The sequence below is a fragment of the Octopus bimaculoides genome, chromosome 2 (genome assembly GCF_046866305.1).
Source record: "Octopus bimaculoides isolate indiv1 chromosome 2, ASM4686630v1, whole genome shotgun sequence".
Lineage (NCBI taxonomy): Eukaryota > Metazoa > Mollusca > Cephalopoda > Octopoda > Octopodidae > Octopus > Octopus bimaculoides.
The window spans coordinates 148,786,039-148,796,431 of NC_142929.1; the positions used below are offsets into that span (position 1 = coordinate 148,786,039).

Genomic DNA, 10,393 nt, shown 5'->3' on the forward strand with positions numbered 1-10,393 from the left:
TTTGGAAGATAAAGCGATGCAAAGCGCATTGTGACCAGCCACGTGTAACACCATTTGATAACCTGATATGATATATAAGAAAGTGAGAATGAGTGTCTTCATGGAAAGTGACAAAATCTTTGCATTACAGAAGTGATACGATCTTGAAAAATCTTATCGTAACGCATATCCCATAACGTAAAATTTATTTCGACAAGTATGGCTAAATCAGTATGTATGTATGTATGTATGCATGTATTTATGTATGTATGTATGGATGTATGGATGTATGTCTTTATTCAGTTTTATTTCAAGATTTCTTGTCAATGAAGCGCCGGTATCTAACCTAGAACCAAGGCTCCTTCATTGGAATTTCAACATCAACAACAGGATATGTATGTATGTATGTATGTATGTATGTATGTATGTATGTGCACGTGCAGATTTGTATGCTTTGTTATATATATATATATGTCTTCTCATGAATATGCTTGTATATCTAGACATGCTCATATACACCCAAATGACAAACTTCTGGAAAGTTTTACTGATTTTTACAGTTCCAGTGATGGCTTGGATCCGTAGTCTTCGAATCATCTTTCTCCTTTCTCGTTTTGAGAAGCTTAATTTCCCAAAACTGATACTTAAGCAGTGTGTTACATATCCCAATGCCCCAATAATTACAAGTATAAATTTGAACTTGTAATCTGAATAGAGCAACTGCATATTTCTCAATAGTTCAGCGTAAGTATTCTCTTTTTCACAGATCTTCAGCTTTATGTCAACATCTATTGAGCAGTTGATTTCCACAACTTTGCACAGTTTCTCTTCCCAATCCCAAATCATGATACCAGGTTTATTGTGTTTACATTTTATTCAGGTTTTCAGTGGAACATTCCACCAATACTCCTTTTTATTATGAGTGGCTATGGATTCCACCATATTGTAGGTTCTTATTTCTCTGTCCTCGGAGTTATCTTTTCAACGGATCACTTTATACAGTGTCCTAGCTACAGCATAATATCTCATCACTAGATTATACCGCGATGACATTCTTGGACAACTAGTTATGATGTGGATGATATCTTCGGTGTTAACTCCACAAAGTCTGCATCGATTGTCACATTTCACCGCTTTTCTTGCATCTCTGTTCCTTTTATGCATCAAATATTTGGTTGATATTTCCTGCTCCTGGATTGCAAACGCATACCTTTCAAAGTAGGAGGTAATAATCCGGTTGTTGGTCAATGATAAACTGCTTTGAGGATCAATGATACTATCATGTAAGAGCTTTCTACTAATATACCTATGAATGGTTTTCTGCTCATATAGGCTCATCTTTTCATCTGATTATATGCTGCGATAGAGTCGTGTGACTTCTTTGGGCATGTATTTAAGGTTATCAAACAAAGGAGGCTGCGTAAGGAGATGCTTTCCAAGTCTCATGATATTATCAGTCTCATGTATGCAAATTTAGTCAAAGGATGCACTTCGACACTTGATGATTAAAAGATGTTGCCGAAAGGATATGATACGACAATCAAAGGCAGTTTGAATCGATATTAAACCTCAACCGCCTTGTTTTCGTTTTAGGTAAAGACAGTCTACGTCACTGTTGATGTAGAAATTGTGTGCTTGCTAGTATCACATCAATGGTTCGGATCTCATCAAGCAACTAACCAAGCAGCCCAAATGTTGGCATGTGTACATTGTGGGCTACTGTTCTAAGGTCCAAGTTTCCTTTCTCCGGTGGTGACATTCTATAGTGATTGGTGTTTTCTACAGGTGCCATTTTAACATATATTTTCATCTACCCCTAGATAGCTGTAACTTTCCTCATCAGATATAGGGGCAATGGTTAAGTCATTGATAAAGATGTTGCTAGTCTGGTTTACAGTTTTCCCTCTTTTCACAACCGTATAGCAACATTTATCCTGACTAAACTCCAACCCTACATCCTTTGCGAATGATGAAACCAGGTCAAGCTCTTATTCATCTCGTGCATATTCTTTGCATATAATTTCGAGTCATTCACAAAGAAACAGTGTAATTCTGGTTTTTCTGTTTCTTTGTGAACCAGTGAGATATCCTACAGACTTAACATGCATGTGACAACAGGTTTACAGAAAGTATAAGCAACATCACAGAGAGACTGTTCCCTTGGAATATGCTTCTGCGATACTGTATTCAATCAGTGATAATATAGTCACTCTTTGTGTTAAATTTCAAAATGGTGGCCCTCGATGAAGTCAGGTCAGCTATAGCTCTGACTATGCTTATTGGAACTTTAGCAATTTGAAGGGCTTCTAGCATCCATGAGTGGGGAACAAAGTCAAAGACTTTCTTCTTGTCTAGCCACATTGAAACTAGGTTCTTTCTATGCTCCTTCACCTTTGACATTACAGTTGCTCAGCACATCCCCAGATCCCCATCTTCCCAGTTGTTTGTTTTGCTGTGATGATGTTATTGCTTTCACAATGGCCCGAGAGGAAGAGGTTTACACATGCTGTACATATCTTATACATTAAGTTCTGGCATGCAATTGTCAGGTAGTTTTTGCCATGTGGGTGGGGATCAGTTTTGTCTCTGTCAGAGCTAACCAGTGTGGTATGCTACTGTTCCTCTTGAGAGCATGTTGTTACAGGTTGACAAGATATGGTCGGTAGAATGTTAGCTTTTTGTACTAATATCCAACAATCAAGTCTCTTCCAGGTGCTTTTCCATCCTGAAGTTTCTGGATCACAGTTACAAGGGTATAACCACCAATGTTGTATGTCATATGTGTAATGCAGGGACAAGAGATTCTTAGAATTTCCTCCATCCACAGAACATCTTCGTCAAACTCCTTCCCTTCACTGCAGGTTTTCCTCCAGGAGTCTATGTCTTCCCGCGAAGGAACTTCTGTGATGTTCACTGCTTCTCCACTTATGCCTCTGTATACTGCTGCCTGGTTCCGGTTAAATTTTTTGTTTGTTGTTCTACTCTCGGTTATACTTTTCTGATATCGAAGTTCTCATTGGCAGCTTTTAGCTTCGGCTTCAGAGTGATCAGTTTGCAAGTGAACGTCTTCTTTTTGCTGTCTCCAAATATAACTTCTATCACCTTCTTCGCCTTTTGTTGGTGGGACGTATTATGACTGGCTTGTTTGCACGCAATAAGCATCATCACGAAGGCGGCGAGCTGGCAGAAACGTTAGCACGCCGGGCGAAACGCTTAGCCATATTTCGTCTGTCTTTACGTTCTGAATTAAAATTCCGCCAAGGTCGACTTTGCCTTTTATCCTTTCGGGGTCGACAAATTAAGTACCAGTTGCGTACTGGGGTGAATCTAATGAACTGGCCCCTCCCCCGAAATTTCGGGCCTTGTACCTAGAGAAGAAAAGAATAAGCATCATCTCAAGGCTGATGATCTTCAGTAAATCAGTTATTTTTCTCTTTCTTTGTTATTTCGGTTTTGTTCACTTTCTGCATGTCGTTCATGTACTGTTTTACAGAAGTATGCAGGGCATATAGACATACGTTAATCTGCCAGTGAAGGCACATGGCTTAGTAGTTGGAGCGTCCAGCTTACGATCGTGAGGTTGTGAACTCGAATCCCGGACCGGGCTTTCGTGTTGTCTTCTTGAGCAAGACACTTTATTTCACGTTGCTCCAGTTCACTCACCTGTAGAAATGAGTTGCGACGTCACAGGTGCCAATCTGTATCGGCCCCTTGCCTTTCCCTTGGATAACACTGGTGGCGTGGAGAGGGGAGGCCGGTATGCATGGGCGACTGCTGGACTTCCACAAATAATCTTTCCAGGACTTGTGCCCGGACTTCTGCCTGCACTTTTTAGGTGCAATCCAATGGTCAGTCATGACCGAAGGGGTCTCAGCAAGCTGCCAGAATGAGGGTTCATTACACTGCTCTAATACTACTCTGCAATTTCGTTAACAGCTTTTAATACCATTTCTGGTGGGTTTTTTTATATATTACTTAGTTCGCAAGAGAATATTCTCTCCTCGAGAGAGTACTTCAAAGTCAAAGTTATTTTTTCGGAAAATTTCAGTAAAGGCTTATTTCACCAATACATAATCCTGACTAGTACTATTGCAATGTGGAGGCGCAATGGCCCAGTGGTTAGGACAGCGGGCTCGCGGTCAAAGGATCGCGCTTTCGATTCCCAGACCGGGCGTTGTGAGTGTTTATTGAGCGAAAACACCTAAAGTTCCACGAGGCTCCGGCAGGGGATGGTGGCGAACCCTGCTGTACTCTTCCACCACAACTTTCTCTCAATCTTACTTCCTGTTTCTGTTGTGCCTGTAATTCAAAGGGTCAGCCTTGTTACACTGTGTCACGCTGAATGTCCCCGAGAACTACGTTAAGGGTACACGTGTCTGTGGAGTGCTCAGTCATTGCACGTTAATTTCACGAGCAGGCTGTTCCGTTGATCGAATCAACTGGAGCCCTCGTCGTCGTAAGCGACGGAGTGCCAACAAAATGCAAGTGTGTGTCTATGTATGTTTTTGCATAATTACTGTTGTGTATAGAACATTTTTTTTAGAATTTCTTTTATGCATAAGCTTGAAAATTAATTTTCCGTCAATTTCCGATAATCCTTCAAATTATATTTCTTTTTCTTCGCAATTATTTAGCATTAGGTTTTTGTTTGCAGTCTCCATCTATCATACAAATTTCAATGCATTAAAACCTATTTTACTGCATGCCATTCAGTGCATTCCCACCTACCTGAATTGAGTTGTATATGCTATTGTGTGAATGCCTTTTGTTGATTGGTTATGATCATAATTTTCAATATATCTGTTGCTCGGTGCAGGGTATAGTTATAACACTTTTAATGTACGTGTATAAGTGTGCGAGTGCGTCTGTGTGTGTGTGTGTATGTGTGTGTGTATGTGTCCGTGAGTGTATGATTTTGACTAGTTATATTCTTAAACATGCGAGCATGTATGAGTGTTTGTATGTATGTGTGTGTCATGATTATGTTTGTGTAATTACGCGTATAGATATTTCTACAGCTGCAAATTTCTTCTGAAAGTTGTGTAATTTCGCTTGTAATTTCATACGGTTGACTGTTTGTAGCTCTATACGTAATTGTGTTTATGTGCATATGGATGTGTATATGTATATATGTGTATGAGTATGCGTGTATGCATGCATGTATATTTTTTTTTATTCTTTTATTTGTTTCAGAGATTTGACTGCGGCCATGCTGGAACACCACCTTGAAGGATTTTTGTCGAGCAAATCGATTCCAGGACATATTTTTTTTAAAGCATAGTACTTATTCTATCGGTATCATTTGCCGAACCCCTAAGTTATGGGAACGTAAACACACCAACACCAGTTGTCAAGCGGTGATAGGGTTAAATGTAGACAGACAGATTGACAGACAGGCATACAAACAGACACACACACACACACACACACACACACACACACACACACACACACACAAACACACAAACACACAAACACACACGCACATATGTATACGGTGGGTTTCTTTCAGTTTCCGTCTATCAAATTCACTCACAAGGATTTGATCAGCCCGTGGCTACAGTAATAGACACTTGCCCGAAGTGCTACGCAGACACGCCTATGTGTATGTATGTATGTATGTATGTATGTATGTATGCATGTGTATTTATATGATTGTTTCCTTGTATACTTATGTGTTAGTATGGGTATATTTATGCGTATGAATGTGCGCGCGCGCGCGTGTGCATATGCAAGTAACATGTTATATCAATCCAAGCTGGCAGCCTATAAAATATACCGCTGCATTTTTAACAGGCTATCAATTGCACCGAGTGAGACTTGAATTGTATGGGTAACTGCTGGTCTTCCTGAAAAAAAAATTGTTCAGGCCTGCGCAAACATGTGCAGTAGAAACATCGTCGACTTTGACAGATGTGGACTCTCCCACTCACACACATATTATGTAGGTGTTAACATTCATAAGCCTATTCATTAGTGAAAGCATAGTGAATAAAGGCTTTGCTTTTGAATGCAGTTTTACATTTCAAATCTTGAAAGTAAAGCACCCTTATGTAGAATATACAAACTTTAAACTGAGCTGTCAAATAAGAACCATAGCAATTTAAATATCCTGCTGAAATGGTTTTATACAACATTAGTTACACTCACTTAGACATTAAAAACTGTATATATATATATATTCACGTAAATATTTATGTATGGACAAGGTTTATGCTCATTAGCATTCCCCACAAAAGACGAACTAACTTCAGCTATATTTGAATTTGCACTTCACGTTTTGTGGGTTGACTACATATTCTGTGTAGATTTACAAATCTTTGTTAAGGTGACAACAGAAATGAAAAAAAAAAAATCTCTGAAAAATGCTTTTGTTGCAAATAATATTTAAACTATGTTCAGCCACTTCAGATAGAAAAAATAACAATCTTGTGCGTGATCTGAGTAAAGAATATAAAAAAAGGATGGAACTGAAAAATATAAAACATTATTCTATTGCTACTCTCAACGTCACTTCCTTCAGAGCTATATTTTATATTGTGAAACGTTCACAAAGTGGTATTCGAAGTTCCCCGGTAAAGCGCCATGCGTGGAACGACTGATATCGCCTCACCTTTAGAACAAAATAATTTATAAAACTCGGTGAATGCATTTTTTTTTTTTTTTGCTATTTACAAAGATTGACCTTCACAAATTTCTTCAGAAAATTTTATATTTGTTAAAGTTAATTTGGCTAAAGTCGTATCTATGTGTGCTTCTGCTAAACCACATAGACATTGCTATGTGATGAAGAACTTCGCTTTGAAATTACATGGTTATTGGTTCGGTACCCTCGCACGGTATTTATTCCAGTGTCCACGAGTATAGCCTCAGTGGGGGGTAAGTGGGTGGAATTTGTTTTATATAAGCTGTACAGAGGAGGCGCAATAGCCCAGTGGTTAAGGCAGCGGACTCGCGGTCATAGGATCGCGGTTTCGATTCCCAGACCGGGCGTTGTGAGTGTTTATTGAGCGAAAACACCTAAAGCTCCACGAGGCTCCGGCAGGGGATGGTGGCGAACCCTGCTGTGTTCTTTCATCACAACTTTCTCTCACTCTTACTTCCTGTTTCTGTTGTGCCTGTAATTCAAAGGGTCAGCCTTGTCACACTGTGTCACGCTGAATATCCACGAGAACTACGTTAAGGGTACACGTGTCTGTGGAGTGCTCAGTCACTTGAACGTTAATTTCATGAGCAGGCTGTTCCATTGATCGGATCAACTGGGTCCCTCGACGTCGTAACCGACGGAGTGCCAACAACGAGCTGTACAGAAACCTTCAAATACAGGCATGCTCCGCGTTACAGAAGTGCTGGCACTCCTGAAAACCTTGCTATAAAGGGGTTGATTTTCTTTTATTATTGACTTCCCCGTTTCATGGAATTTACAGAGAAAATATACTACAAATGACCGAAGCTGTAAGATGTTCATTCCATAAGCTGGGAGTGCATGCACATACACACAGGTTGGTGTTTGCTCCACATCTATTTCCTGTAAATAACAGTTTGACAGTTAGATGTCAATGAAACAAATACGAAAGACGATACATTCGACTGAATCTGTAAGTGAATCACTCATCATGACAACAGTTCGATGACAAAATCCTGAAAAGGAATAAGTGATGGTCTTCCAACCTCTATATTGTCTCTATCAACTGCGACCATTGATATGAGTCACTAGGTATGGATGAAGTGATTGTGCGGACACAGTCTGTGAAGTTACGCAACCAGATTGTAGTTACTGCATCATGGAAGATTGCAGAAGATTTTGTGTATCAGAAAATTTGTGCAAAGTGATTACCCAGGCAGTTTGCCGCCGATTTGAAAGACAAGTTGGAAGTCTACTCTGATCTGTTAAACGCATTTGAAGCCTATCAAGACAAGATTTCTTTTTCGATCTGGTTACAGGCGATGAAATATGGCCATTTTTTTCGATTCAGAAACGAAAGCTCAGCCCATGAAATAACGTCACACTTTTTCTCCAAGGCATGAGAAGCTTGAGAGCCAGTGGTAAGCATGAACGTGATTTTATTTATTTTATAGAATGTTGCTGTACCGTGAGCAGCGATTGATAAGATTAAACTTCAAAAAAAGGTCTGAGAAGCCATTAGGAAGAAGTGACTGAAGAAAAATCTGTGAACGATCTACATTCACCATGACAATGTGTGAATGCATACCTCTCAGGTGACAAATCAAACAACCGACAAGCTGGGTTGATTAGTGGTCCTTCATTAACCATGCATCACAGCCTTCTGACATTCGCCTGTTTGATCTAACGAAGAACGGTTTGGGGGAACAAGTTGACTATATTCCACCATAGTCTTAGGTTAATCAAAGTGAATATATAACTAAATAAAATTAAAAATCGTATGAAAGGCTGTTGGAAAGATTATCCTTATTCTAACATGGAGACTTAATCCATTGTTCAATTTGATTCACCTTCTAGTTTCTAGGTGACTCTAACGAAGTCCACCTTATTGCAAGCATTCAAGTTAGGGTTAGGGTTATTGAAGATACTATTATTCTTTCCTTCTATTAGACACGGAGATCTTCAACTTCGACATAAACAATAAAAACGAAAGCCTACAATATTTGATTTTGTTGTTCATTCAGCTACTATTAGAAGAGTTCTTACCTTTTGGTTATTTGGAATCGAAGAAATAAGTATCCACGGGAATCTATTCAATTGGATCTATATCCCTCACCTGCAAAACAATGTTTAAGAAATTAATACCAAAGTATGGCAGGAGACATTCTAACAAGAATATTTTGTCTAAAAACTTTTAACAGGGATATTTTGTCTAAAAACGTTTAACAGGGATATTTTGTCTAAATACTTTAAACTGAAAATTTAGATCTTAATATGTTTTAAATCAAGAATAATTAGTGTAAATACGATAATACTGTTGTTGTAGTAGCATTTTGTTTTCTTTTGACTTTTTTCTTATTCTTCTTTCTGTTGTGACATTGGTGTTGGTGTGGTGGTGTTCAAAGTGTTGAGTCAAGAGTAGGGTACAGATAAAGTTTCATTGATCGAAGTAGCTAACAGCCTAGAGGTGAGGAAAACTTTAGAGGTTGGCTGTATATAAAGTTTGGAATGTGAAGGTTTATGAGAAGTGTAGGGTCGTGTCGCGTCGGTGGTGAATGATTAAAGTAGATTGTGCCGATGTGGCTGTGGTGGTGAGAGTAATTGTTTTAAAGTTCGTTGACAGAGGAGAAGGGAAAACATTTTGTAGAGATAACATAGAATTGTCGGTCTTCTAAGCGGACGGGGCGGAGTCTGAAGAAAATTCTGACGACAGACAGAGGTCTAAAGCGACTGCTGAGGAAAGTCGATATACATATGATTAGCAATTAAGCTTTTGTTTCCGATTCTGTGGAGTGCGATAATCTTATTTCCGAGAAACGTTTTCAAGTGCCGAAGAACATCTGTTCATGATGTACGAAAGGTCACCTATTGCTCTGAGATTAGTAGGAAGGCGGAGCAGAGGGTGGGGTGCAAACCACATTTCATACCGCAGACTTTCAAAAGAAACGAAGATATATTTAAAATAGGTTAGTTTGGGGAAGGAATTCAGGGGGAAAATTATAATTGTATATCTTCATAGCAGACTTAACAACCGATGTGCACCGAATAAACTTGAAAAACGAAGAACGATCAAAACAGGTATACAATTTAAAATAATATAAAATGGAAGGCAAAGAAGGAAAACATGTTATGCTGAAAATATCAAATACCATGTGAAATAGAAAGCGAAAGTAAATATATAAAATCGAACTAGCCCGCTGGTAAAAGCTCGTCGGACCGTATGATATACAATATATATATATATATATATATATATATATATATATATATATATATATATATTATACATGCATGAACATATATATATATATTGCATACGAATATTATATTACATACATCATTTTACATACACACATGTAAACATACATGCATACAAGCATACATACATACATACACACATACATACATACATACATACATACATACATATATACATATACATACATACGTACACATAATATATTTTCTTTAGTTATTAATCAATGGCTAATTCTAAGGTTTTGAATTCCCAATATACTCCCAAAGCAATAATTAATCACATGCTGTAGTTACTACACATCAAAATATGTATATATCAATTATGTTTACAATGGAATGAGTTCCTTCAAAGATTATATGCGCACAAAATCATATATTCATATATATATATATATATATATATATATATATATATATATATATGTGTGTGTGTGTGTGTGTGTATATGTATATGTATATGTATATATATATATATATGTGTGTATGCATATATATACATACATATATATACATATATATATATACACATAC

At 38.0% G+C, this 10,393-nt stretch overlaps 1 protein-coding gene across 2 annotated transcripts in view; it reads right to left on the reverse strand.

The window, feature by feature from the left end:
- Nucleotides 1-10,393, reverse strand: part of LOC106874939 (uncharacterized) — a 231,779-nt gene that overhangs the window by 153,782 nt on the left and 67,604 nt on the right. For both annotated transcript variants that reach the window (XM_052965652.2, XM_014922851.3), the window contains exon 2: nt 8,651-8,720. The gene's annotated coding sequence lies outside the window, so the exon portion shown is untranslated. The remainder of the gene's footprint in view (nt 1-8,650; nt 8,721-10,393) is intronic.